This window comes from Loxodonta africana, chromosome 4, assembly GCF_030014295.1.
Source record: "Loxodonta africana isolate mLoxAfr1 chromosome 4, mLoxAfr1.hap2, whole genome shotgun sequence".
NCBI lineage: Eukaryota > Metazoa > Chordata > Mammalia > Proboscidea > Elephantidae > Loxodonta > Loxodonta africana.
The window spans coordinates 190,405,185-190,419,145 of record NC_087345.1 but is presented as its reverse complement, the minus strand read 5'-3'; positions in this window follow the sequence as shown (position 1 = coordinate 190,419,145).

Here is a 13,961-nt window from a genome sequence, read left to right as displayed (position 1 = left end):
GTCAGAAACTAGTGGCTTCCAGCAAAAAACAAGCAGCAGTGAGCAAAGAAGGGTTGGTAGAAGGTTTGAACCTGTAAAAACCACTTTTGATAATTGATTTCAGTGGAATTGTGCTGACAAACTTTGATTTGTAATCTCACAAACTGTGAGAAACTGCTGTTTGATTCATCCCAGGAGGAGTAGAACACCCCACTCTGCCTGGAGTAGCTGAACCTGGTAGCTCACTTTGACACAGGGAAGCAGCCTTGGTTTCCAAGTGATAAGGGGGCTTGAATATAACACTCTCTTTTTATCATAATTTTATAGTTTCCAAAAAGCAGAACCCTGAGTTTCATAGCCCTGCTAGTAATCAGACCATGATGTTCCTAACAGGACCTTAAAAAAAAGAAAAAAAATGTTTCCAATGAGACATGGCCAAGGTTACATACACAGTGTTTCTCCCAAGGCTATACCACAGTTGCAAAATGGGGGGCGACCTTTCCCTTTTTGAGTTACTGCTTTCTTACTAACAACGATTTCTTTCCCCACGACTTCCTCGGCTCCCTTTCATTCCTCTTCCTCCTGAATCATGACTGCTTAGTACCCAATTTCTAAATTGCCCCTGCTCGTGACAGCATTCAATGTAGAGCTGGTTCCCCTTTCCCCAGCCCCTCTTAAAAATCATCCTGCAAAAGCCCAAACCCTATAATAAGCCCCTTTCAACTCCCTTTCAATGAGATGCCCCACAGTTCCTGAGGTGATTCGTCACCCTTGATGTAGCAAGTTAATAAACCTGACTTGTTTGGCCGCAATTGTGTTTCTGGTGGTCTTTATCTGAGAGCCTTTATCAAAGGCCTGGGGCTGGCACAAATGGGGTTCTTCCCACCCTCCATGGATGCACTGGTAAATGTTTTACAACTGGATCTCAAAAAAGAGAAGGAAAGGAATGGAAAAAGCTCTGGTTTGTAGTGTTTGCCAATTTTTGTGGTGTAAATACTTCCACCCTAGTTGATTTCAAGTACAAGTTCGCTCCAGCACACCACTGCCACTTCCTCACCCACCTTCCTCAAACAAGGACATTTTCTTTTTTTCACTGAGTTTTCCAGAACGTCTTTATCTGTGGAGTAACTTATGACCTTTTTCTTCCCTGATTTTGCATGAGGAACCTGGCACCTGGATGATTTGTAAGCAAGTTCTGAAGAACGTCACGACTGAAATGGAACAAAGAACTCCCATAAAGAAATTGGCAAATGGCAGAGCACAGAGTTTTAGAGATCAGCAAATGCCCATCCATATAGCTACTGTCATTGCTTCACTGAAGGTGGCTTCATGGCTGGGGCAGAGGCCAAATGACTTCATCCTAGAAAAGAGAAACACCTCTTCTTAGGTATCAACACCAGCTCATCTGGCTTTGTTCTGGACTTAATCTACAAAGCCTTCAGCAAGACCTGACTTTTTTAACCTACAAAGAAAATTATCTTGGTGGAATACCCACAAAGTAATTATAGATAATGCTCCACAATCCTGAAGCTTCAAATTCAGCCACTTGGCTGAGAAATGAATTCCCTATCTGCTACTACAAGACCTCGTTATGTGCTGTCCTGGTGAATTGATAATGAAAAGACTTAAAAAACTGTCTGATAGCAAAGAACATCCCTTCTTAGCCTGACTGGCCTACAGAGCAGGGCCCCAGGGAACAGATGACTGAACTCAATGCAAATTTCAGACAAGATTACCAGAGGCTTCTTATCATCCTCTTGGAACTCTGGGAATGTGGATACTGAAAAAAAGACAACAAAGAAACATGGAAATACCATGGTGAAAACAGAAAAAGAGAACTGTTCAGTCTGATGGAGGAAGACAAAGAAAATGGTTAAAGGCAGGCTAAGATTGATATTCTTTTTCTCAAAGCATAAGCCCCTTTGATAAGAATACAAAAAAAAAAAAAAAAAATCTCACTTTTAGTCAGTACTTTACCCAACAAATTTAGTAACATCTACTTTGTGCTAGGGATACCAAGTGACACTCACACGCACTGAGGGATATAGGCATGTATGCCAGCCATTCGACTCTTGGCTCTCAGGTCCAACCCTAGACCTGTCCCTGAAAATTGCATTTCCCAGCCCCCTTGCCAAATGGCTTTGGATCAGGTTAAAGCAATGGGAGCACTAGCTGGAGATTGGAGGGTGAGTGTTCAGGGATGTTTATCCCCATCTCTCTCTGCTTTGGGTGGGTCCTGGCAGTGGTCTCAGCTCCCATGGACCCAGATCAGGCCAGGTAACTTTGGCTTCTGGGTTCTGCTCAGTTGTTAACTCCTTTTTACCTTTGTTCTTCCAGCCCTATTACTGCTGGAGGCTTCCTAGTAAAACTAAAAATCTGGGTTTCTACGTTGTCCTCTCTTTGGCTTATCAACTCTCCCAACAGTTTTTCGACTAGTTTGTTGTTATTGTTAGGTGCCATCGAGTCAACTTTTTACTCATAGCAACCCCATGTAACAGAGTAGAACTGTCCATAGGGTTTTCTAGGCTATAATCTTTATAAGAGCAGATTGCTAGGTCTTTCTCCTGAAGAAATGCTGTTGAGTTCGAACTGCACAGCCTTGAAACTAGTTTACTGCATTAAATTCTTTCTGTTTAACTATCTGGTTGGCTTTATTTTATTGGCTCTGTGCTGACTGATGCAGAAAGTAAACAAACAGCTACAATGTTACTGCAATGCTTGCTATGAACACTGTGTCAGGTGCTATGAGGGCCTAGCTAGTGACTCTCACTCACTCGTGGACGACTGGGAAGGGTCTCTGGGATGTGAAATTTGAGTTGGAGCTTGAAGAATGAGTAGAAATTTCTGATGCAGGAGGGGAAAGAGTACTCCAGGCATTTGAAAAAAACATGGCAATGTGACAGAATAAATTTTAGAGAAATGTCAAATATTCAAACGCCACTGAGTAATGGATCAGGCATGCAAGTGGACTACTCCATGATTAGATATTTAGATTTTAGTTTCTATGACTCTGGATGTCATTACTGCTAAGGAAGACTCAAATTTCCCAGAACTTAGAGGATGGGAGAAATCACTTGGAAATAACTGAAAAAGTTAGGACTGTGTCCTATGCTACCAATTAAAAGACTACTTGCTTTATCAAGGATCCCTGGTGGCACAATGCTTAATTGCTCGGCTTACTAACCAAAAAGTCAACGGTTCAAATCCACTAGTGGATCCACAAAAGGGAAGACCTGGCGATCTACTCCTATACGGATTACAGCCTGGGAAACCCTATGGGGCAGCTCTACTCTTTCACATAGGGTCGCTATGAGTTGGAATCTACTTGTCGACACACAACAACACCATTTGCTTTATCAGAGACTGTTGGGGAAATTTGAAGCAGTGTATTTACATTTGATACCTATCTTAGGTAAAGTCTCTAAACTGCAAGGTACTTTATTGTTGGAAATCCGATATTCATCTTCTCCAGGGTTCGTCTCTTGCTTGCCTTCCTTCTGCTGAGAGTGGAGTGGCGGGGGAGAGACTTTAGAAGCCACTGGTGAACAAACCCAGCAAGGGCTTGGAAGCAGCCCAGACCACATCTGTTTAATCTTTGTCTTTTGACAGTAATGCAAATAGAGTCTGAAATTTAATCATCATCCCCCCCCCCCTCGCAAATACACACATAGACACAAGGCAATGGTGGCCTTTTTGCTGAAGAGTCACAGTTTTCAGATTTGGAAAGAGGACTCGAAGGCCGCCACACACACCCTTCTTGATTAGAGCATAAGCATTTGCCTGCCTTCACGGATGGCATTTAGATCTCTCTGCCTTAACACACTTCCTTCAGTAGCGGCGCATGCTATGTTCTCCGTGATACCTCCTGTTCACTCACCGCTGAATGCTCCCACGCTTCCCTGTCAGGCGGTTGAGGCACACGGAGAGAGGTCAGTTACTTGCCCGAGAGCATCTAACAGAGGCTTATCAGAACCAGGGTTTGCATCCAGGCCCGTTAATTTTGGTCAGGGCAATTTCTGCTGTTCCATAGCCCTGGTAGCATAGTGGTTAAGAGTTTGGCTGCTAACCAAAAGGCCAATAGTTTGAGTCCACCGGCCACTCCCTGAAAACCCGATGGGGCAGTTCTACTGTCCTAGAGGGTCATTGTGAGTGGCAATTGACTCAGTGGCAATGGACTTTGGAATAGTCCTTGTCAGGGTGGCGCTATCGTTACAAGTTTATGCACTGTAAGATTTCCAGGGTCAACATGGAAAACAAAACAAATCAAACAAACATAAAAACTGTCATGTTGGACCTGGTGAGGTGTTTCTCATAGGCTGTTTTAGGAGACAATGTTCAAGAAGAGATGTTTACCAAAGACAATGCTCCAGGGCTTTCTTTTCTCACTGCCAACCCACCTGACCCGAGAAAGAAATGCCCTTCTGACCCCTGCTGGCGATGGCATGGCAGGCACTGAGCATAGAGAATTATTTTGAGCTGATGCCAGAATGCTCTCCAACAATGATTGGAGAAGAAGGTTAAACATAGGGAAGGCTGACTCAGTCCTGAGTAAACAGGCTGGAAAGACAGAAACAAATAATCACCCTGCATGTAGCGATAATGGAGCAACAAAGTAAATATTAAGGGAGAGGCTTGCTATCAATATTTAACTAGTGGATTAATGCACAGAGGATACACTTTATAGAATATGAAGGTCGCTAGAGAGGCAGGAATGGCTCGATTATGATATGCTGTCTTAGTCAAGGAAGAGGAAAAAGTTGTCTGCATTGCTGAACCTAAGGTTTTGAAAGCACAGAAGAGGCAGCCAAGGGTGTTTAAGCGAGGGGTGATGGTAAGTAGTAATGCCAGACTCATTAGCATAAATAATTTGTTGAAAGAAAGGGTAAGGAAGAAGTTTTACATTCTGGTCAAAAGTCCTGGCCTAAGTCCCCTATAATAACAATTCTCTAAGATTCTTTTGCCCTTTATTTGCTCAACTAGAACAGAGGATCTCAAGGAACCCTTCTTCAAATCTTGGAAAATGTTCCAGTCAACTTTGCTCATTAGATGGTTGCAAATTGGTATTCTTGTCTTTTGTCCATGCAACCAAATATGTTTCTTAGTCTGTTAAAATCTAACCGCTGCTCACAATGGGGATATTAGAAAAGTACTGCACACACAAAAAAAATTTCCATGGTTAAATAAATTTAGGGAACTTTGGATTAAAGATTAAAGTGTATGTTAGAGTATTAAAACAGATTTCATATACTGAGATATACTGTCATTTTTCAAAAGCAGTATAGTTGCTTATAGCATTTCCCAACACATTAGTCCACAGAATTTTTTTTTTTTTTTTAGACGTGTCTTGTTTATGTTAGCTGCCATGGAGTTGCCCCAACTCATTGTCATCCCATGATGTCGGGGGACAGCCCCAGCAAAGAAAGACCCTTGCTGTGCATCCTGGCAGATAATCTGAAGAACTGACACGTAGCCCTTTCCAAATTCATGAGTTTATTCAGGGAAACCTACTGACAAGCGCAAGCAGCTGCTCTCCAGTGGCAGCTGGCTGGAGTATTTTCCACAACTACCCAGCGAGGGACCCAGGCTTATTCTAGCTGGGACCAAGGCTCATCGTTTTCTCCCACATCCTTGGGCAGTCAGTGTCCCCAGGGACTTTACGTCCAGGCCCAGATGTTTTCCTTCTTGTTGCTAAGACATTTCTCAGTCTTGGCTGCTGGCCCAGTCATGCCACTCCTGGCCTTGTACCTTAGCCTGAGTCCATCCTGAATTCATCCCCAGCATGTTTCAGGGAAGAGCAAAGCTGATTCCATTAGGGAGGGGATGCACATAGCTGAATAGCATTACCCTACATGTGAACAATGAAACAAAATGCTGCGTAGACCTGAATCATCTACATGATCACTGTGGATTACATGGTTGTGATCCACAGGGTTTTCACTGGATGATTTTTGGAAGTAGATTGCCAGGCCTTTCTTCCTGGTCCACCTTAGTCTGGAAGCCCTGCTGAAACCTATTCAGCATCATAGAAACAGGCAAGTCTCCACTGAAAGACAGAATGGTGGCTGTGCATGAGGTACACTGGCTGGGAATCAAACTTGGTTCTCCCATATGGAAGGCAAGAATTCTATCACTGAACCACAGAAGTGTCTTAAACAATCAACATTCCTTAGGGAACTTGACGAAGGGCTCTTCTCTCCTCCTCCTCTTCTTCAGTTGTCCCAGTGATTTCAGTTACTGTACTGTGTCCCTTCTACAAAATTTTGTCTACCCTTCCTTCGTGTTTGGAGTGAATAGCCATCAGACAGCTTTGGGAGAACCTTTGCACAAGGGAAGTGAAAATGTCCTGTGGTGTTGTCTAGGGATCAAGTCTCCCTTTTCCTTGCCATCCTCTCATTTGCTAAGTGACCACACACTCCTGGATATAACAAAGTCGTCTCTAATAATATAAATACTGACATATTTTTAATCTTTACACATTAGAATACCATGCAGGCACATATTAACACTTCATAAATAAACATCATCATTCCTCAACAGGAAATGACAAGTTTTCAGTTCCACTGGAATTGCATCATATTCTGATACTGCTTCTCTAAGAGCTAATGAAGTGGGAAGCCTCTAAGATTCTAGAAGCTTATATGGTTCCCTCTCCTAATTTAATGTTACGAGATCCCTGAATTTTCCTCCTAGTCCCCTCTGAAAACTTCTTATTCTCCCCTTCATTCTGTGTCTCACTAACCACTCCTTCTGCAGCTGTGCAGAAAAAAAGTGCAGAACACACATGAAATTAGTTCTTGAGACAAAATTTAGCACATAAGGGGGTTAAAACAAAAGGTTGTGAATTTCAGGGTTTAGGTTTTCCTAGAAGGAGGTGTATTTCATTCCAACCTTGACCACTGTGTGTCTGGATAGGCTCGGTCAGTTTGCTACTACTTCTGTACTTTCTCTGTCAGAAAGGGATTGTAGCACCCATGAGGGTTCTTAGGGAATGAGTTCGAAAAGTAAAGAACAGCCATAAAAATGTAAGCTTGTATAATTGAAAAGTGCCTTGTACTTTAATGTGGTTTCTGTTTTGTTTTTAACTTCAAGGTTAACACATTGGGTCTTCCTATGACAGTGAAAGATACTAGTAAGAGTTAAGTCCTTTTATGATCAACTCTAGGGGCTGGCACATTTCGAGGTGGAAATTAATGAATGACATGGCTATGAGTCAGCTTTAATCAAGTTACTTATATTCGGATGGAAATGGGTGACAGTCTGATTGTAGTTATTGGTGGAGGTGACACCTAGGCCCCTTCGTTCCTTCCTTGTGTCTTGAGAGTTTTGTACTTCACCCTGGCTTTAGAGCCCTCACGGTGCAGTAGTTAAGCACTCAGCTGCTAACTGAGCAGTTGGCGGTTCGAAAGCACCAGCTGCTCTGTGGGAGAAAGATGTGGTAGTCTGCTTCTGTAAAGATTATAGCTTTGGAAACACTATAAAGCAGTTCTATTCTGTCCTATAGGGTCACTAGAGTAGGAATTGACTTGATGGCAAGGGGTTTGGTATTGGCTTTAGAGAAGAGGGCAGTGAGCCTTGGGAAGGAGCCAGTCCTCATCCTTCTGCCCAGGGAGAGCAGGAATTAGGTAAAATAGCTTCATCCAGGAGACAGCAGCAAGGAAAGGCCGGTAAAGGCACTAATCCAAGGCTGACACCTTGCTGTGCCTTAGGAATGAGGAAGAATGCCTGCCAATGTGGTTAGGCTAGGCTAAGACAAGGAAAGTTGAATTTATGGGGACTAATAAGTGGGACACCCATGCATCTGTCAGTTTGTCATAATCTGGTGGCTTATGTGTTGCTGTGGTGTTGGAAGCTATGCCACTGGTATTCAAATACCAGCAGGGTCAGATTTCAACTGAGCTTTCAGACTAAGACAAACTAGGAAGAAGGACCTGACAGCCTACTCCTGAAAACAATTAGCCAGTGAAAACCTTATGAATAACAACAGAACATTGCCTGATATAGTGCCAGAAGATGAGCTGCTCAGGTAGGAAAGCACTCAAAATACGACTGGGAAAGAGCTGCCTCCTCAAAGTAGGGTCATCCTTAATGACGTAGATGGAGTCAAGCTTTTGGGACCTTCATTTGCTGATTGGCAGGGCTCAAAATGAGAAAAAACAGCTGCAAACATCCATTAATAATAGGAATGTGGTTTGTACTAAGTACAGATCTAGGAAAATTGGAAATTGTCAAAAACGAAATGGAACGCATAAACATTGATATCTGAGGCATTAGTGAGTTGAAATGGCCTGGTATTGGTCATTTTTAATTGGAAAACCATATGGTCTACTATGCCAGAAATGACAAATTGAAGAGGAATGGCATTGCATTCATTGTCAAAAAGAACATTTCAGGATCTATCCTGAAGAACAGTACTGTCGGTGATTGGATAATATCCCTAAGCCTACAAGGAAGACCAGTTAATATGACTATTATTCAAATTTACCCACCAAACACTAAGGCCAAAGATGAGGAAGTTGAAGATTTTTACCAACTTCTGCAGTCTGAAATTGATCAAACATGCAACCAAGGTGCATTGATAATTACTAGTGATTGGAATGGGAAAGTTGGAAACAAAGGAGAAGGATTGGTAGTTGGAAAACATGGCCTTCGTGATAGAAATGAGGCCAGAGATCATTTCAATTTTGTAAGACCAATGACTTACTTATTGCAAATACTTTTTTTCACCAACATAAATGGTGACTATACACGTGAACTTCACCAGATGGAATACACAGGAATAAAATTGACTATACCTGTGGAAGGAGACGATTGAAAAGCTCAATATCATCAGTCAGAATAAGGCCAGGGGTCAACTGTGGAGCAGACCATTAATTGCTCATATGCAGTTCAAGGTGAAGTTGAAGAAAATTAGAACAAGTCCATGAGAGCCAAAGTATGACCTTGAGTATATCCCACCTGAATTTAGAGACCATTTCAACAACAGCTTTGATGCATTGTACACTAATGATTGAAGACCAGACGAGTTGTGGAATGACATCAAGAACATTATGCTTGAAGCAAGCAAGAAGTCATTAAAAAGACAAGAAAGAAAGAAAAGACCAAAATAAGTGTCAGAAGAGACTCCGAAACTTGCTCTTGAACATTCAGTAGTTAAAGCAAATGGAAGAAATGATGAAGTAAAAGAGCTGAACAGAAAATTTCAAAGGGCAGCTCAAAAAGACAAAGTAAAGTATTATGATAACATGTGCAAAGACCTGGAGGTAAAAAACCAAAAGGGAAGAACATGCTAATTTTTCAAGCTGAAAGAAGGGAAGAAAAATTCCAGCCTTGAGTTGCAATAGTGAAGGATTCTATGGGCAGAACACTGAACGATTCAGGAAGCATCAAAAGAAGATGGAAGGAACACACAGAGTCACAATACCAAAAAGAATTGGCTGACATTCAAACATTTCAGAATATAGTACATGATCAAGAACCAATGGTACTGAAGGAAGAAGTTCAAGCTGCACTGAAGACATTGGCGAAAAACAAAGGTCCAAGAATAGATGGAATACCAAATGAGATGTTTCGACAAACGAATGTAGCACTAGAGGTGCTCACTCATCTATGCCAAGAAAATTGGAAGACAGCTACCTTGCCAACCGACTGGAAGAGATCCATATTTATGCCTATTCCCAAGAAAGATGATCCAAAAGAATGCAGAAATTATTGAAAAATATCATTAATATCACCTGCAAGTAAGATTTTGCTGAAGATCATTCAAAAGCAGTTGTAGCAGTACATTGACAGGAAACTGCCAGAAAGTCAAGCTGGATTCAGAAGAGGATGTGGGACAAGGCATATTATTGTTGATGTCAGATGGATCAGAATACCAGAGAGAATACCAGAGAGATATTTACCTTTGTTTCATTGACTATGCAAAGAAATTCAACTGTATCGATCATAACAAATTATGGATAACATTGCAGAGAGTGAGAATTCTAGAACACTCAGTTGTGCTCATGAGGAACTTGTGCTTGGACCAAAAGACAGTCGTTCAGTCAGAATAAGGGGATACTACTGCACAGTTTAAAGTCAGGAAAGGTGTGTGTCAGGGTTGTATCCTTTCGCCATACCTATTCAATTCATATACTAAGCAAATAACCCAGAAGCTGAACTCTATGAAGAAGAACAGGGCATCAGGATTGGAGGAAGACTCATTAACAACCTGTGTTATGCAGACGGCAAAAGAGGGCTTGAGGCACTTACTGATGAAGATCAAGGACTGTAACCTTCAATATAAAGAAAATAAAAATCCTCACGACTGGACCAACAAGCGACATCATGATAAACGGAGAAAAGACTGAAGTTGCCAAGGATTTCATTTTACTTGGATCCACAATCCATGCCCACGGAAGTGGCAGTCAAGAAATCAAACGACGTATTGTATTGGGAAAATCTGCTGCAAAAGACCTCTTTAAAGTGTTACAAAGCAAAGATGTCACTTTGAGGACTAAGGTGCACCTGATCTAAGCCATAATGTTTTTAATTGCTTTATATGCATGCGAAAGCTGGGCAATGAATAAGGAAAACTGGAGAAGAATTGGCACCTTTGAGTTGTGGTGTTGGGAAGAATATTGAATATACCATGGACTGCCGAAAGAACAAACAAATCTGTCTTGGGAGAAGTACAGCCAGAATGCTCCTTCAAGGCAAGGATGGTGAGACTTCATCTTACTTATTTTGAACATCTTATCAGAAGGGATCAGGCCCTGGAGAAGAACATCATGCTTGGTAAAGCAGAGGATCAGTGAAAGAGAGGAAGAGCTTCAACGAGATGGATTGACAAAGTGGCTGCAACAGTAGGCTCAAGAATAACAATAATTGTGAGGTTGGTGCAGGACCAGGCAGTGTTTTGTTCTATTGTACATGGGGTCACTATGAGTCAAAACTAAGTGGATGGCACCTAACAATAACAATAAATGGGACCACCACCTTCTTGTCAGTTTGTTGTACCGTGGTGGCTTGCATGTTTCTACGATGCTGGAAGCCATATCATTGGTATTTCAAATACCAGCAGGGTCACCCATGGTGGAACGGTTTCAGTGGAGCTTCCACGAAATATGCCACGAAAAAAGGTCTGGTGATCTAGGCCTGGTAATCTAATTCTGAAAATTTGCCAATGAAAACATTATAGATCACAACGGAATATTGTCCAATAAATTGTCCAATAAAGGTCAGAAACAGAGAGAGCAGGGTCTCCAATATAGCTGGTGAGGGAAGGCAGACAGCATGAGCTCTGAAGTCACAACGCTTTTGTCTGAACCCTGACTTCACCACTTGCTTGCTGGGCCATCTTTAGCATATTACTTAGCCTCCTTGAGCCACATTTACTTTGGTGTAAATGGGAACGATGATGATAATAATATCTAATGTATAGGGTCATTGTAAGGATTGAATAATACATGCATATAAAGTGCTTAAAATAGTACCAGACACTTAGTAAGCTCTTAACACATTTCAATAATATCAATATTAAGTAAATATCAGCTACTAGGGAGGTTGGCATGAGGAAGGATCAGATATTAAGAAATGCAAGGAGGAAGAGAAATTTTCCTCAGTACCTTAGCTACAATAGAGCAGGATAGGGTGCTGTGTGGGTTTGGGGGCTTTCTGAGAAGTCCATTGAGAAGTTCCTAGTGTAGGTGTTGTTGCTGTTAGTGGCCGTTGAATTGGCTCCGACTCATGGCCACCCACGTACAACAGAATGAAACATTGCCCGGTCTTGCACCATCTTCATGATCGTTGTTATGCTTGAGTCCATTGCTGCAGTCCAATTCTTCCATTGCCTTCCAACTTAGTGGGCTCATCTTCCAGCACTGTATGGGACAATGTTCTATTGTGATCCATAGGATTTTCACTGGCTTATTTTCAGAAGTAGGTCACCAAGCCTAGACTGCAAACCTTTCTCCCTAGTCTGTCTTAGTATGGAAGTGCCACTGAAATCTGTCACCTATGGGTGACCCTGCTGGTATTTGAAATGCTGGTGGCATAGCTTCCAGCATCATAGCAACACGCAAGCCATCACAGTATGACAAACTGATAGATGAGTGGCGGCCCAGTGTAGATAAAACTTCTTAAGGGTATTTAAGGGATGGACTATATGATGAAGAGCATGGCATCAGGATTGGAGGGAGACTCATTAACAACCTGCAATGTGCAGCTGACACAACCCACCTTGCAAAAAATGAAGACTACTCGAAGTACTTCCTGATGAAGGTCAAAGACTACAGCCTTTAGCGTGGGTTACGCCTGAAAGTGAAGAAAATGAAAATCCTTACAACTGGACAAATAAACAACATCATGATAAATGGGGAAGAAATTGAAGTAGTTAATGATTTCTTTCTACTTGAATCAACAATCAACATCCATGGAAGCGGCAGTCGAGAAATCAAATAACATATTGCCTTGGACAAATCTGCTGTAAAAGACCTCTTTAAAGTTTTGAAAAGCAAAGATGTTTCTTTGATGACTAAGGTGCACCTGACTTAAGCCATGATCTCTTCAATCACCTCATATGCTGCAAAACCTGAACAATGGAAGCAGAAGGCAGAAGAAAAATCAATGCATTTGAACTGTGGTGTTGGCAAAGAATATTGAATGTACTGTATACTGCCAGGAGAATGAATGAAGCAGTCTTAGAAGAAATACAACCAGAACGCACCTGAGAAGTGAGAATGGTGAAACTTTGGCTCACTTATACTGGACACATAACCAGAAAAGATCAGTCACTAGAAAAGGATATCATGATTGGTAGAGTAGAGGGTAAATGAAAATGAAGGAAACCCCCTAATGAGACGGATTGACACAATAGTCAAAACAACGGACTCAAGTATCCCAGTGATTACGGATGTGGTACAGGGCCAGGCGACATTTCATTCTGTTACACATAAGGTCACCATGAGCTGGAGCCGACTCAATGGCAGCTAAAAACAACAAAACCAACAAATACGTAATTCTGTTTTAAGCTGTTTGATATGATGTGTGTTTTAATAACTCCTCTGGCAGCTCCCTTTTACCTCATCCTCCAACACACACATACATTACTCCAAATTTTAAGTAAAACTCGGCTATAAACAATAGCCTGTGTGCATGGTAGCTTGGGGGAATCAAGCTAAAAGGCGCTGTGTTCTCTGTTTAGGTAGGTGTAATGTGACGTGCAGAGAAGGGATTCGGTGGTGGAAGTGAGTATCCAGAGAGATGCAGAATTCAGCAGAAGTGGGATTCATTGTGAAAGGCATCTCAGAGACACTGGAGAGATGCTGAAGTGGACAATGCTGGAAATTCCATTGTAGGCGGGATGGGGGTTCTTAGAGCTACTGTTAATGAGAGGCTCAAGGAAAGACAACCTCTGAAAGGTGAGGATTTGGCTGCCAAAGATTCTCATTTCTTCTTGGGAGCTGGGTTCCGAGTTCTTAACCCAGCCTTGAGCCTACATACTCTCATCTGATGTTCTACCTTGTTGAAATACCTGCTTCTTAGCTTACGCCCTCACACCATGCCTGCTCGGACTCCCTGCTTTCATACTCCGCCTGCTGCCAGCAGGCACATCGTCTGTCATTTCCACTCTGGAGCACCTTCCTGCAGTTACCAAATCCATTCCTCCACATCAGCATTTGTCCTGAGCATTAGAGCCACACTCTCACAGCCACCTAGAACATGACGCCTTTGTTTTACCCATTCAAGTAAGAGTTTTGAGGACTTACCAAGTGCCCTCATGGCTCCTGCCCTCAGGGCTCAGTGGGAGAGACAGACATTATAAAAAAAAAAATTTTTACCCATTCAAGTAAGAGTTTTGAGGACTTACCAAGTGCCCTCATGGCTCCTGCCCTCAGGGCTCAGTGGGAGAGACAGACATTATAAAAAAAAAAAAATTTTACCCATTCAAGTAAGAGTTTTGAGGACTTACCAAGTGCCCTCATGGCTCCTGCCCTCAGGGCTCA